The following is a 16,303-nucleotide window of genomic DNA, read 5'->3' on the forward strand; positions in this document are numbered from 1 at the left end:
CGCTATTTTTACATCCTTCTGAGCTGATAGGTGGAAATTAGTTATAATTGTTGTCATTCTCAGTTTCTGGAGGACAGTTGTTCTAAAGGACAACCATTTTTATTTAAACCATGCTCTGGTGGAGGAAAAAACTTTTAAAGAAAACTTCACATACTGTACAATGAAATGCAATATCTGTTCTGAAATCTAAAATATACCAAAATGCAGGAGCTAATTGGAATGCAGTATTTCCGTCACAAAACGGCAATGAAATAATAAGTAATTTTAGATAAGGGATAAATATATAAAATAACAAATAAAACTGGCCTCTGTTTTAAATAGTTCAATAAGATCCATCCGTGAGGGGACATGGAGCTTTTAGTTAATGTCTCATCTGATACTGCAGTACTTACTCAGAACTGTAGCACCAGTTTTAGATCATTTTAAATCAACCACTTCAGACATGTTATAACACATCTCTTGGGCAGGTGGGTCTTAAATCTGGACCCTTTGACCTAGAGATAGAGACAATACCACTGCATCACAAGAGCCCCTTCAACCTGGATTATACACTTGGAGTCACAGTCTTTGACTCAAAGCAAGCACTATTAGTAACCAAGCACGATGTAGTGATGTAAATCCTGATTTTCAAGTATAATCCTCTTAACTTGGTAGCCATTGTGTCATAAGTGGTCTTTTTCCAATGCCAGGCATTTTTCCATAAAACCATGCTAATAAATTCCACTTGAAACAGAAGCTTTTTCTTTTCCCCAAAATAGTCCTGGAATATACGTTTACCAATTTCAGAATGATATTAGTGGATTTCGGGTCCTTTCGGGCTGTTTCACTGACTGATTGATTGTTCATATGGATCTGAGCTCATTGGTTCTGCTGGTACTGTGTTCTTCATCTCACTTGGGGTATCTAGGACAGATTCTTCTCCCTTTGCTGAACAGAGGAGTCAAAAACAACAACTTGCATTTTATATAGCATCTTTAATTTAGTAAAACATCCCAAGGGACTTCACATTGATGAAAATTGACACGTGGAAAGATATTAGGGCAGGTGGCTCCCAAAACCTGATCAAAGAGTTAGGTTTTAAGGAGCTTCTTAAAGAAGGAAAGTAGAGTTGAGAGGCTGAGGGGGGAATTCCAGAGCTTCATGCCTATATGGCTCGCTGTTGTCATCAATAACTCACTAGTCCACTGAGGAAATTCCGTATCATCAGTCATGGGTTCTGTGCATCCTTGTGTGGCTGATGAACCCAGTCCTTCAGCCATATCTCTGACCACACATTTCTCAGGTGTTTCTGGGAGGTGGAATTGGTCCTTGGCCTTGACATCACTGGCATTCCTTTCTCCAATTCATTTTCCATACTTCCTCTTTCTGGTGGGTGTTCTTAAAGAATTGTTGCCCTTCATAGAGGTGCTTTTTGCAAGTCAGTTTCTTCTGAAGGAGGTCTCCCATACATTGATGCCTATATTACATTTCTTGAGGGAATCCTTAAGGGAATCTTTGAAACATTTCCTTTGTCTTCCCCTCATTCAAGTGTCTTCCTTGATCTGGCCAAACATTTTCATTGGCAATCAGAACTCAGGCATCTTAAACATGTGGCTGCCCCAGTGAAATTGGCTTTGGATGATCATGGCCTTGATGCTTGTGTTACTGGTTGCTTCAGTGGCTCATGTTAGTATGCCTGTCCTCCCAATTGATTCAGAGAATCTGTCTCAAACAGCATTGATTGTACCTCTCAAGGGCTTTGAAGTGGCATCTATATGTTGTCCAGGTTTTGGATCCATACAGAAGAGTTCAAAGGGTGATTGCCATATACACATGGATGTCATGGTCATGAAAGACTCCTATCCTTAGGCGTCCAAAGGCAGCGCTTGCAGATAGGTTGCAATAATGAATCATTGCATTGATGTCAGTCTTAGATGGGAGCAGCTACCCAGGGAATGGTCCACTTTAGGGAGAATTTCTCCATTGATCTTAATGTTGGGACGGACCAGAACTTGTCCTGGAACAGGTTGGTAAAAGATTTAAGTTTTCTTGAGGCTACATGGCTAAACGCATGGCCAACATTGTTGGAGCAAATGAAACTGGTGGTGCATAAGAGGTCATTACCATTAAACATGAGCAGAATCCCCATACTCCCCACCCCTTGGCACGTGGCATATTTCAACTAGGCTGGAACCACAGATAACATTAAATGTTATTAAGTGTAAATCTGCAGCAAGTAGACAATATCACAGTCAATTGTGCAGTCATGGTGGTGTTGGATGAGGGACAAATGTTAGCTAGGACACCAGGAAGAACTATCCCTGCCCTTCTTCAAACCATGCACCTCAGTTTAAAGCCTCATCTGAAAGACAACCCTCCAATGATGTAGCACTCCCGCAGTACTGCACTGAAATGCCAACAGAAGGGTACATTTACATAGCATTTTATATCTAGTAAAATGTTCCATCCTGTTTTGCAGAAACATAATCACATAGGATTATGTCAGTCTCGATTATATTCTCAAGTCCTGGAGCTGGGGCTTGCCTCCATGACCTTCTAATTTGGAGGGAAGAGTGCAAACAATACGACAAATTCATACTTGAAGATGACATGAGAACATTCAAGAAAACTTGTCGTTATACGTTATATATATCGCACCCTTCAAAATCACACAGGACATTCCAAAGCACTTTACAGTTTAGTGCTTTTGACATGTATTCACTGTTATGATGTAGGAAATGTAGCAGCTAACTTGCACACAGTAAGATGTCACAAATGGTAATGTGATAATGACCAGACAACCTGTTTTTGCGATATTGGTTGAGAGATGAGGGATAAATATTGCTCCAGGGACACCAAGATTAACTCTCCTGCCCTTCTTTGAAATCCTGCTTCGGGATCATGACATTTATTTGAGAGGGCAGATGAGGTTTAACACCTTATTCAAAGGCAATGCCTCCAACAGTACAGTAGTCCCTCAGTACTACTAATAGTAACAGTTAGCTTTAACTTTTGTGCTCAAATCTAGGGAGTAGTATTTGAACGCATGATCTTCTGGCTCTGCGATAAGAGTGCCACCTTCTGAGGCACAGCCAACGTTGAAGGATGACACTGAAAAAATATGAAAATAACAAAAATACCTTTGGTGGCATGCTGGCTCAATGGTTAGTACTGTTGCCTCACAGCGCCAGGGACCCAGTTTCGATTCCAGCCTCAGGTGATTGTCTGTGTGGAATTTGCACATTCTCCCTGTGTCTTCATGGGTTTCCTTTGGGAGCTCCCATTTCCTCTGTTATGGACTAAGCCAGACCACTCAAAACATTCTTAAGCAGGCAGCTCAGACTATAATGTTGCAATTTGTTTCGGTAAGTGTACAGCTAAAATTACCCAGATTAAGTTATCTAGGTTGACTAATAGATTTTAAAACAGACAAAAATGTATTCACAGAATTACACAATGAAACACAAAGAACAGAATAAAGAACTCCTACAGAACTCAACCTATCCAACTGGACTTAATTATGCTGTTCCGAATATACACAACAATCCCAAGAAACAAAATGCCTTTAAAAACCAGTATAAATGGAACACATGCTTACAGGTTGAAGTTGAAGGGCAGAAAAGAGAGAGTTTCCACACAGCTCCCTGTTGAACGTCCAACAAATTCAAGACTGAATTAAACTGCTCAGCTCAGCTAGATACCTGACCACTCTCCTTTGTTTATACAGGTCACTTCTAAAACATGACCACTTTAGCCTGAAGTCTCATCTGTTTACATATAAACAAAAGGCCTTTCAAAATCCTTTTCATCTCTGGACCAAATCAAACTGATTGGAGCCTGGCCCGGTTTATTACCCCTCTGAAAATATCAAGGACTGAGTCTCCTTGAACCAAGGAACAATTCTGAGAAAAAAAAGGGACTAGCTTTGTGACACCATCCACCCTTAAAAAATAGAACCATCAATACCAAAAGATGGCTTCATTTTTAACCCTTCCAGAACTGGTTAGGAGTCTAAACACATATATACTCTATACTAACTGTAAACATGCAAACGTACAAATACATACAAATTCAGGCCATGGTACAGCCACCACCAAATGCCTCCATATCTCATTCGTGTCTCGATAATGCATCAGCAATCCCGTTTTTGCGACCTGCAACATACACAGTTGTCAAATTGAATAGCTGCAACAACAAGCTCCATCTAAAAAGTCTGGCATTTTTGTCCTTAAATTTTTCCACAAATGTCAATGGGTTGTGTTCTGTGTGTACAATTGTCTCAATGCGTTGCTGGTAATATAAACACTGAAATGTTGTAATGCTAACACCAAGCTTAAAGTCTCTTTCTCCACCATTGAATATTTCTGTTGATGAACGTTCAACTTCCTGGAAAAATACCCGACGGGTCTTTCTATTCCTTTGTCATCCTCCTGCAGGAGCACCGCACTGACACCCTCATCACTGGCATCGATAACCACCTTGAAAGCCACCTTGTAATCTGGTGTGGCTAATATCGGGGCAGTGGTTAACACAGATTTTAGAGGAAAGTGAGTACTGCAGATGCTGGAGATTACAGTCAAGAGTGTGGTGTTCGGTTAGGCTGTCAAATGCCATTTGACAGTCCACTGTCCAATGAAACGTCTTGCCCTTTTTTAACAATTCAGTGAGTGGACCAGCCACACTGTTAAGGTTCGGCATAAACCTTCAGTAAAATCCACTCAGACCCAGGAACTGTAGTACAGCAATTTTCGTTAATGGTGTGGGAAATTCCCCAATTACTTTCATTTTCACATCCTGTGGGGCCATTTGTCCATGTCCAATAACATGGCCCAGGAATGTGACTTGGGTTTTTGGCAAATTCATTTTTAGCTAGGTTTACTACCAAGCCTGCCTTCCAAAGTCAATTGAACCAAGTCCGATAAATGCTGTAAATGTTCCTTCCATGACTACTAAAAATCACCAGGTCATCAATATATTCCACACACTTGGGTAACCGGCAATGACCTTATTAGTCAGTCTCTGAAATGTGGCTGGAGCGTTTTTCACACCACATGGCATGACCTTGAACGGATATAGTCCAGTTGGTGTTATGAAAGCCGAAATTGCCTTTGCTCTCTGACAGAGGTACATGCCAGTAGCCTTTGAGCAAGTCCAACTTAGAAATGTAAGTTGCTTGTCCCACTTTTTCAACACTGTCCTCCAACCGTGGAATTGGATATGCATCAGTCTTTGTAACGGTGTTGACCTTGCGATAGTCCACAGATAACCATTGGGTACCATCTGGCTTTGGCACCATGACTTTGGGTGAGCTCCAGTCACTGTAACTCACTTCGATTATGCCATCTTGGAGCATGTGCTCTATCTCCTTCTGAACCTGTGCCAACTTTAGAGGGTTATGCCTATAAGGATGTTGTTTAATCAGAACAGCATCTCCTACATCTACATCATGCACAATTAGGTTAGTACTTCCCAGTTTATTTCTGCATATCTCTCCATGTGATAGTAATAACTCTTTCAGGTCATTTCAATTTTTTTGTGGAAGGTAACTCAATAATTTATCCCAATTTTTGACAATTTCCTCATTGTCCAATTTGATTTGAGGAATGTCCAATTCAGAATCCTCTGAACTTGGCTCTTCCTTCTGTGCTGTAATCATGAACACCTTCTCCTCTTGCTTTCCTTCCCTATCAGAATACCTTTTGAGGACATTCACATGACACACTGTGAGATTTCTTCCTGTCTGGAGTCCTTATCAAGTAGTTCACTTTCACTCAATTTCTTCTCAATTTGATACGGTCCACTAAACCTTGCTTTTAAAGGCTCACCTGTTACTGGAAGTAACACCAATACCTTATCCCTAATTGCAAAATTGCGAATTTGTGATTTCTTATCTGCTTCTTTTTCATTGTATGCTGTGATACTTTTAAATACTGTCTAACCAACTCTCCAGCTCTATTTAATCGTTCTCTAAAATTTGACACATAGTCCAAATGGGTGGTCTCTGAATTCTGACTTATTAATTTCTCCCTAACCAATTTTAACCATCCTCTTACTTTATGCTCAAAAATTAATTCAAACAGACTGAATTTGGTTGATTCATTTGGAGCATCTCTGATCGCAAAAAGTACAAACGGAACTCCCTTATCCCAATCATCTGGATAATCCTGACCATGAGCCTTTAACATGGTCTTTAGTGTTTGATGCCATCTCTCTAGCATTCCCTGCGATTCTCGATGGTACGCAGTAGATTTGAATTGCTTTGTTCCCAAGTTATCCACAACCTCCTTGAATAGTTTGGATGTGAAGTTTGATCCTTGATCTGACTGGATCTCTATTGGTAGTCCATATCTAGTAAAGGATTTAAGTAGTTCTTCTACAACCCTTTTAGCTGTGATGTTGTATAATGGGATTGCCTCTGGAGATCTAGTTGACACATCCATTATTGTTAATAAATACTTATTCCCACTTTTTGTTTGAGGTAGGGGACCTACGCAATCAATCAAGACTCTTGTGAAAGGTTCCTCAAATGCTGGAATAGGTATTAAAGATGCAGGTTTCATTACTGCCTGTGGTTTTCCGATTAGCTGACATGTATGACACATCTGGCAAAATTCAACTACATCTTTGTGTATTCCAGGCCAGTAAAAATGTTTTTGTATTTTAGCCTGTGTTTTCCTCACCCCTAAATGACCTCCAAGTGGTAGCTCATGCATCACTCGCACCATCTCCTTTCTATACCCTACTGGCAAAGCAATTTGATGAATCTCTGCCCATTACTCATCTGCTTGAATGTGTGATGGTCTCCTTGAATGTGTAATAAAGACATCATTTGCAAAGTAATAACACACAGGAATGCATTCACTTTCAATCTCAGTAAGTGCCTTTTGATATAACTGTTTTAAATCCTCATTTTCTGCTGTAATTCAATCAGCTTAGTAGAGCTCAAGAAGCTTGCATGTTTACCTATTTGTTCCTTCTCTGTTCCACTTATCTGATCAAAGAAAGTTTCAGATAACATTATGTCAGCTTCCTTATCTGTGCCTTTTGGTCCCTCCTGCTTCAGCTTGTGCCTCTGTGATCTTGTGATCACACAATCAGGGAAAATTCCTGGATAAACATTCTCCATGTTTTCAGTTACCTACGTCTCCACTGGCTTTTCAACTAGATTAGGCAGCACGTTTACTGGTGAATCAGCTATATCATTTGCAAGGACAAATTGTATCCCTGGAGCTGAGAGTTTGTCCAGTACTCCTTCCACAAATTCTCCACTCTTCTCTGGACTCTCTAGCCTCACTTTACATAACTAAGCACTTTTTGTCTCACCATGAATTCCTGTTACCAGTACCTTTTCTGGCAATAGTCCCTCAGGAGTGCATAACTCCTCATCCTTCAGCATTACAGACTGAGAGGATCCTGTGTCCCTTAATATTGTAACCTCCTTACCTATTACTCCTGGCGTATGTGGATAAATTTTACCCTTGCATGTGTATTTTTTAAGCAAATCTGGCACTTCCTCCTTGATCAAGCTCTGAACATCTTGTACACTCTGAGGCATTTGTCTAAGTTCCCCTTGTGCTTTTTGTTACTAGTCCAACAAAACTTCCAGGCTTGTCTGGTTTTCCGACATCTGCCTTTCTCTTAGCCCACCAACATTGTGATTTTGTGTGGCCCACTTTATTACAATGAAAACACTGGAGCTTTTTAACTTCTTTGTCCTCCTCAAGGTTTCTTTTCTTATCCTGTGGTAAGTTATCCATATGATTTTCACTGAGATCTACCTTTCCCTTTCCACGTGAGGATTTCTCTTTGCCCCAATTTCTATCCCTCATGGACTGAAATTGATTCTGGAAGCCAAACCGTGGTTTATGGACCAGCTCATAACCATCAGCCACTTCAGCTGCTAACCTTGCTGTTTTAACTCTCTGCTCTTCCACATGAGTTCACACTACTTCAGTCAATGAATTTTTGAATGCCTCCAAAATAATTACCTCTCTAAGGGCATCATAGGTTTGCTCTATTTTTAAAGCTCTTATCCATCTATCAACATCACTCTGTTTGAACCTTTCAAAATCAATGTAGGTTTGACCAGGGTCCCTCCTTAGATTGCTGAAACGTTGTCTATAGGCTTCTGGCACAAGCTCATATGCACTTAAAATGGCTTTTTTCACCTCCTCACACTCCCCATATACCTCCTCTGAGAGGGATGCGAATATCTCACTAGCCCGGCCTCCAAGTTTCGTTTGGATCAACAAAACCGACATTGCCACTGGCCACTGCATTTGTTTAGCCACCTTTTCAAATGAGATGAAAAAGGCTTCCACATCCTTTTCATTGAACTGAGGCAATGCTTGAACATACTTAAACAGTTTCTCACTAGGCCTCTGACTACCAGGGGCTTGCTCATCCTCACTAAGCCTACCTTCAGCCTTTATCTCCAGCCTTTTAAGCTGACTTTCCTTTTCAAGTGTCAGTTTTTAAAGTTCAAAAGCTCTCTCTTTTTCTTTCTCTTCTGCTTTTAATCGTAACTCAAACTGTTTCATTTCTGCCGACCTTTCTTATCTCTTGCCTCTAACTCAAGCTGCTTCATTTGCAATTGAATTCTTGCCATCTCTATAGATTCTGATGGTTTCTCCAGCAAGTTTAAATGATGAGCTACTGCTGTAGTTATCTCCCCTTTCCTCACAGAAGCAGGCAGTTCCAATTCCAGCTTCTCTGCTAATTCTTGCAACTTGGTCTTATTCACTTTTTGCTAAACTTCCAAAGTCACCGCATCCACATCCAGAAAACTTCTGTCGACTGAAAGAGCCATTACTATCCTGAGCTTTGTCTACCCAACCAAACCAACACCCGAAATAAATACGCTAGCACCTACCACTCGCTGTTTACAATTCCACAAAGAGCCCTCAGTCTGTTATGGACTAAGCCAGACCACTCAATACATTCTTAAGCAGGCAGCTCAGATCATAACTTTGCAATTTGTTTCGGTAAATGTACAGCGGAAATTACCCAATGTAAGCTAGCTAGGTTGACTACTAGATTTTAAAACAGACAAAAATTTATTCACAAAATTACACAATGAAACACAAAGAACAGAATAAAGAACCCCTACAGAACTCAACCTATCCAACTCGACTTAGTTATGCAGTTCCGAATATACATAACATCCCTTTAAAAAAACCAATATAAATGGAACACATGCTTATAGGTTGAAGTTAAAGGGCAGAAAAGAGAGAGAGAGAGTTTCCACACAGCTCCCTTTTGAACTTCCAACCAATTCAAGATCGAATTAAACTGCTCAGCTCAGCTAGAGAGCTGACCACTCCCCTTTCTTTATACAGGTCACTTCTAAAACGTGATGACTTTGGCCTGAAGTCTCATCTATTTATATATAAACAAATGGCCTCTCAAAATCCTTTTCATCTCTGTACCAAACCAGTCTGATCGGAGCCCAGCCCAGTTGATTGCCCCTCTGAAAAAAGTCAAGGACAGAGTCTCCATGAGACAAGGAACATCTTTTAGAAAAAAAGGGACTAGCTTTGTGACACCTCCCACAGTCCAAAGGTTAAATGAATTGCCCATGTTCAATTGCTCATAGTATCTAAGAATGTGAAGGCTAGGTGGATTAGCCATGTGGAATGCAGGGTTATAGGGTAAATGGGTGGGTCTGGGTGGGAGAGGGTCAGCAGGATTCAATGGGCTGAATGGCCTGCTTCCACGGTGTAGGGATTCTATGAAGCAGTACAAACAAAGCCGATAGATTAGATTGGGTTCCCCTACAGTGTAGAAACAGGCCCTTCGGACCAACAAGTCCACACCAACCCTCTGAAGAGTAACCCACCCAGACCCATTTCCCTCTGACTAATGGACCTAACACTATGGGCAATTTAGCATGGCCAATTCACCTGACCTGCACATCTTTGGACTGTGGGAGAAAACCCATGAAGACATGGGAAGAACATGCAAACTCCACACAGACAGTCATCCAAGGTTGGAATCAAACCTGGGTCCTTGGCGCTGTGAGGCAGCAGTGCTAACCACTGAGCCACCATGCCACCCAATGACATCCAAAGGTACATTCACAAATGTTCTGGTGAAATATTGAAAGAGGAAAATCCTTGCCATTTAAATCTATCAACCAAAATAAATAAAGTGTCAGACTGTGAGTTGTAATTGGCACAAACTGAGCTGTCAGACTTGAGACTGTGCTGTTACTTGGATATCCACCATTCATCAATTGTTAATACAAAATACACACCAATAATATACTAGTCCAGTCTAGAGTTATTGGTTACACACACTGGACCTCAGTATTTTTGTCAAGGCAGAGCGTCTGTGTACAAACGTACACAATCTAAAGGTAACAGCTCTTAAGTGACGGGCTGAAGCAGAGAAGTGGGTGAAAGGGACACAGTCTCGCTTGTTCAGTTGTGTGTCTTGAATCATTTAAGGATATCAATTATTTTCATGCAAGACACCAACAGAATATCCTAAATACTACTAAACCTCTTTATTTTTTGTAAAGTAATCAAATTGATTTATTTTGTCCCTAGTTACCCATTTAAATTATGAGATTTTTAGGTTTTTATTTTTTTTTTTTCTTCTTTTTTTTTTCCTTTTTAAAGGACAATGCTGTGTGAACCCCTATTTTTTTTTTTTTTTTTTCCCCAGCACCCATGGTGTGTGTGTGTGCAGGTGTGAGACACAGTGAAAGACACAAAGTGCACCAATCTTTATTCAATTTCCACCACCAGGAAGATAGAAAAACACCCGGGTGGCCAGTGACAAACACTGCCCTTCGCATCAAAGGGCAGTGCTGTGTGATCAAAACAGTGAAGGGGTGGGTAGGGACTAAATCAAAATAGAGTTGGAGGGAGAAATGATGCACTCCACTCCCTGCGGCGCCCACCTCTCCCTGAACAACTCCAGGGTGTTGGTGGACACCGCGTGCTCCTTCTCCAAGGACACCCGGGCTCTAACATAACCGCGGAAGAGGGGCAGGCAGTCGGCCCTAACAACCCCCTCCACGGCCCGCTGCCTGGACCTGTTGATGGCCAGCTTGGCCAGGCCCAGGAGCAGACCCACGAGGAGGTCTTCAGACCTGCCCTCCTTCCTCCGTACCGGGTGCCCAAAGATCAGGAGCGTGGGACTGAAGTGCAGCCAAAAACAGAGGAGAAGGTTTTTAAGGAAATCAAAAAGGGAGTGCAAACGCCCACACCCAATATATACATGGTCCACGGACTCCACAGCGCCACAGAACAAGCAGTTGGGCTGGGAGTCCGTGAACCACCGCAATCTGCGGTTGCAGGGGACTGCTGCGTGCAGCACCCTCCACCCCAGATCCCCGAGAGAAAGGGGGAGGACTCCCGCGTAGAGAGCCCTCCACTGGGGATCCCCACCGCCCGGTGGCAAATGGGCACGCCAAGGCGTGTCCGGACGGTGGATGAGGGAGAAGAGGTGGATGGTGTGCAGCAGCAGTCGATACAGGGCTCTTCTTTTTATCTCACTAAACGAAACAAAGTTAAAATTTCGGAGGCGGCTCAGGTTGTGGGGCACAGGCTCCCGCGGGAAGTACGGGACCTTGGGGCCAATGTGAAATTCCGTCCGGGCTGGGGTGAGCGCGGACGGGATCCCACCGCACACCTGAGCGTCCTTCAACTGGTGCACTACGTCGGGTCCGAGCACCGCCGTTTTGAGGCGTCGGATGGCGGTGGCCACGTACTGGACGTCTACCGCTGCCCTGCCTGCTATGTCCTGCGGCAGCGTCCAGCCCAGGCCCCCGGCACCCAGCACGTCCCCGACCCTGGTCACCCTCGCCGCCGCGGCCCTCCCCTCCGACAGCCACTCGAACCCGCGAGTACGGAGGTGCGGATTCCTGAGCAACGGCTCCCTGACGACAGCCGCTACTCCAGCCGGAGGGTAGGCGCGACGCGATTCGACCATGTTCCAGACAGTGATCAGGTCCATTTTTAGGTTTTTATTCCCTCAAATATAGAATGATTAAGGAGTGATCTGATTGAGGTATTTAAGGTGATTAAAGAAGTCGATAGGGTTGACACAGAGAAACTATTTCCTCAGGTTGGGGAAGTCAGACAAGGAAGGTCATTGATGAGGATGATTGAGCTGAGGACAATTCCCTGAGGAACTCCTCCACTGATCCCCAGAGACGAAAGCACAAAGATTGAGGCTGGCACTCCAGTGCAGTACTGCATAAATGCTGCACTTAAGATATGAAAGATTCCCTACTTCTATTTCAACAAAGAGGAGGGGAAAATCCTTGGTGTCCTGTCAATATTTATCTTGCAATCAACATTATAAAACAAATTTTCTAACCATTATCACATTGTTGTTTGTGGGAGTTTGCTGTATGCAAATTGGCTGCTGACATTCCTGTTTTACAACAGTAAGCACACTTCAAAACTGTTTATTTGGCTGTAAAGCACTTGGGATATCCTGTGGCTGTGAAAGGTGAATGCCAGTTTTCATTCTTTTCCTTCCCTTCCTGTTTCCATTAAAGATACCAAGAGGCAATACCAGACTAAGCTAGAGACCCAAACTAACCACACAGACACCCGCCATTTATGGCAAGGCCGACATGACATAACGGGCTCCAAAGCAAAGCAGAATGGAATAGGGGACAAAAATACATCCTACCTGATGCGCTCAATGCATTTTACGATTGTTTCATCAGAAAGTCAGTGAAACAGTGTCACCCACCCCGACAGCCTCGAATGCATTTGTTCCCTCAGTTACTGCTGCGGACATCAGATCAGCCTTTTTGGGAGTGAATCCACGGAAAGTGACTGGCCCAAATGCAGTCCTTTGCTGTGCACTCAGATCCTGCGAATACCAGCTGGCAGGAGTATTTGTTGACATCTTTAACCTCTCCTTATTATAATCTGAAGTTCCCACCTGCTTCAAGACCACCATCATCCCAGTCCCAAAGAAAACTCATATAGCGTGCCTCAATGATTACTGCTTCAAGAGGTTAGTCATGGCTCATATCAAATCTAGCCTCTCAGCCTGCCTTAATCCCTTGCAATTCATCTACCGTCGCAACAAGTCCATGGCAGACGCCATCTCCCTGGCCCTACAATCATTCCTAAAACATCGAGATAAAAAGGATACCTACATCAGACTCCTACTTATTGACAACAGCTCCACCTTCAACACTATAACTTCACCTTAAGAACACTTCAACTATAATTCCAAACAAACTAATCTCCAAATGCTGAGACCTCGGTCTCTGCTTGGCCCTCTGCAACTAGATTCTCGATTTCCTGATCCACAGACCACAATCAGTCAGAATAGGCAATAACACCTCCTCCACGATAATTCTTAACAATGGCAGCCTACAAGACTGTGTTCTCAGCCCCTTACAATACTCCCTGCACACTCATGACTGTGTGGCCAAATTTTGTCCTAACTCTGTGTACAAGTTCACTGGTGATACCACCATTGTAGGCTGGATCGCAACAGAAACAGGAGAGGGAATATTCCTTGTCATGATCTTGAACAATAAATTGACTCCATCTTTCACCCTGACAAGTGTCTAAAACTGAACCAGACTACTCGCAACCTTGGTGTTATATTTGATCCCAAGGTGAGCCTCCAAGTGTATATCCACATCATTACTAGTACCATTTTGTTTCCACTGCCATGACATCGCTCAACTTTCTCTGCCTTATCTGTTGCTGAAACCTGCATCCCAGTCTTTGTTAGTTCTAGGCTGGACTATTCCAACATTCACCTGGTCAGCTTCCCATCTTTTACACTCCATAAGTGTAAGTTCATCCAAAGCTCTGCTGCATGTATCTAAACTTGCACCAGGTCACATTCACCCAGGTGCTTGCTGATCTATATTAGGTCCTGGTTAAACAACATCTTTGATTTTTAAATTTTCACCCATGGCTTTTCAGTTCCCTTCAAGGTCTCCTTACTTAGTCCCAAGCTCTGTAAAGTCCTGCCAGGCTGACATCACTTCTAAATATTCAGACTCTCTTTTTCTGGCCTCTTGCACATCCGTAATTTTAATTGTTTCACCACTGGTAGCCATGCATTCAGCCTCCTAGACGATAAGTTTGAGAAATCCCTCCCTAAATCTTCTTTGCCTCTCTTGCCTTCTTTAAATAGCTCCTTAAAATCTACCACATTTGCCCTAAAATGTATGTTACTCAATGTCAAACGAGCCTGTGAAGCACCTCAGAGGTTTTACAATGTTAAAGGTGTTATACGAATGCAAGCTTTTTCAGTAACCTACAGTCTTTGCTAAACAGACAAAATTTTAATTAGACCATTTATGAAGCTGCAGTGTCAGATTACAGCCAGCCAAAATCCTACTCCTTTCTGTCGCAGGATTCTATCCTTGAACATTGTTCTGGATTGAAATCAACCTGGAACTTAACTGGTACCATTGTGGTTATTTCGTGCACTTCTCAGTTACCCCAGCACACAGCACTCACATCTGACTTCAATGCATTGAACTATCAGAACATTGCAGGTGTTCCACCTGTCTGGCCTTGTCCAATCCATTTCCTGCATGTTTGGCCTCACCCCTTCTCTTCCTTCCCACAACAATGGGGACCCCTTGGTCCTCAATATCGACCCCTTGGTCCTCAATATCCACCCTGCTGGCCCCTGCATCCAAAGGATCATAAGCTGCCACCTCCAATGGGACGACACATATTCTGCTCCCCTCCATTGTCAGCATTCTGCAGGGATTCCACTGGGATTCCACATTTCTGAGGAAGGGTCACTCAACCCGAAATGTTAACTTTGATTTCTCTCCACAAATGCTGCCAGACCCACTGAGTTTTTCCAGCAATTTCTATTTTTGTTTCCATAGGGGTGGCCAGGTGGCCCAGTGATTAGCACTGCTGTCTCACAGCACCAGGAACCTGGGTTTGATTCCAGCCATGGGCGACTATCTGTGTGGAGTTTGCACATTCTCCCCTATCTGCGTGGGTTTCCTCCGGGTGCTCCGGTTTCCTCCCACAGTCCAAAGATGTGCAGGTTAGGTGAATTGGCCATGCTAAGTTTTCCCGTAGTGTTCAGGGATGTGTAGGCTAGCTGCATTGGTCAGGGGTAAATATAGGATAATAGAATAGGGAATGGGTCTGGGTGGGTTACTCGTCAGAGGGTGAGTGTGAACTTGTTGGGCCAAAGGGCCTGTTACCACACTGTAGGGATTCTATGATTCTATGAGGGAACATTCCCTCCAGGGTACCCAGGTCCACTCCTCCTCCACTCCCAACACTTCCCCACTTTCCCATACAATCGCAGAAGGTGTAACAGTTGCCTGCTTACCACCTCCCTCCTCACTATCCAAGGCCCCACACACACCTTCCAGGTAAAGTAACGATTTACCTGCATTTCACTCAATCTATTCTACTGTATTCCTCGTTCCCAATGCAGACTTCTCTACATGGGGGAGACAAAACACAGACTGGGTGACTGCTTTGCGGAACACCTATGTTCTGTCCTTAAAAATGACCCCCAGCTTTCCGTTGCCTGCCACTTCAACATGCCACCAACACATTTCTGTGTTGAACCTGTTGCACTATTCCAGCGAGGTTCAGCACAAGCTAGAAGATCAGTATCTCATCTCCCACTTGAGGACCCTGCAGCCTTCAGGACTCAATATCAAATGTAATAATGGTAGAGTCTGAACACCTCCTTCCACGTCCTTTGATGAACATGTTTGCCATGTCAGTTTCAGCATGCTGAAGGTGATTGCCCACGATTCTCAAACTTAAACATTGCATTGTAGTTTTTTCAATTCACTTGTTGGGTGTGGGTATAGTTGGCTGGCCAGCATTTATTGCCTTTTCTAAGTTGCCCTTGAGAAAGTAGTGATGAGCTGCCTTATTGAACTGCTGTAGTCCATGTGTTGCAGGTAGGTCCACAATGCCCTTTGGGAGGGAATTCCAGCATTTTGACCCAGTGACAGTGAAGGAAAGCCAATATATTTCCCAAAATACCAGAGAACTGCAGATGGCGGAAATCAGAAACAAAAACAGAAATTCCTGGAAAAACTCAACAGATCTGGCAGCAGACATGGAAAGAAAGCAGAATTAACATTCTGGGTCCAGTGTAACCTCTTCAGAACCATTCTGAGTGACAGTCACTGGACCTGAAATGTTAACTCTGCTTTCTCTTCACAATATATTTCCTGGTCAGGTGAACTTGCAGGCAGTGGTGTTCCCATGTATCTACGCACTTGTCCTTCCAGATGGAAGTGGTTGTTGTTTTGGAAGGTGCTGTCTGAGGATCTTTGGTGAATTTCTGCAGTACATCTTGTGGGAAGACACACTGCTGGCACTGAACA

The sequence above is a fragment of the Chiloscyllium plagiosum genome, unplaced genomic scaffold (assembly GCF_037043375.1).
Source record: "Chiloscyllium plagiosum isolate Xiang-an unplaced genomic scaffold, Cpla_swu_hap1 HiC_scaffold_53X, whole genome shotgun sequence".
In the NCBI taxonomy this organism is placed as follows: Eukaryota; Metazoa; Chordata; class Chondrichthyes; order Orectolobiformes; family Hemiscylliidae; genus Chiloscyllium; species Chiloscyllium plagiosum.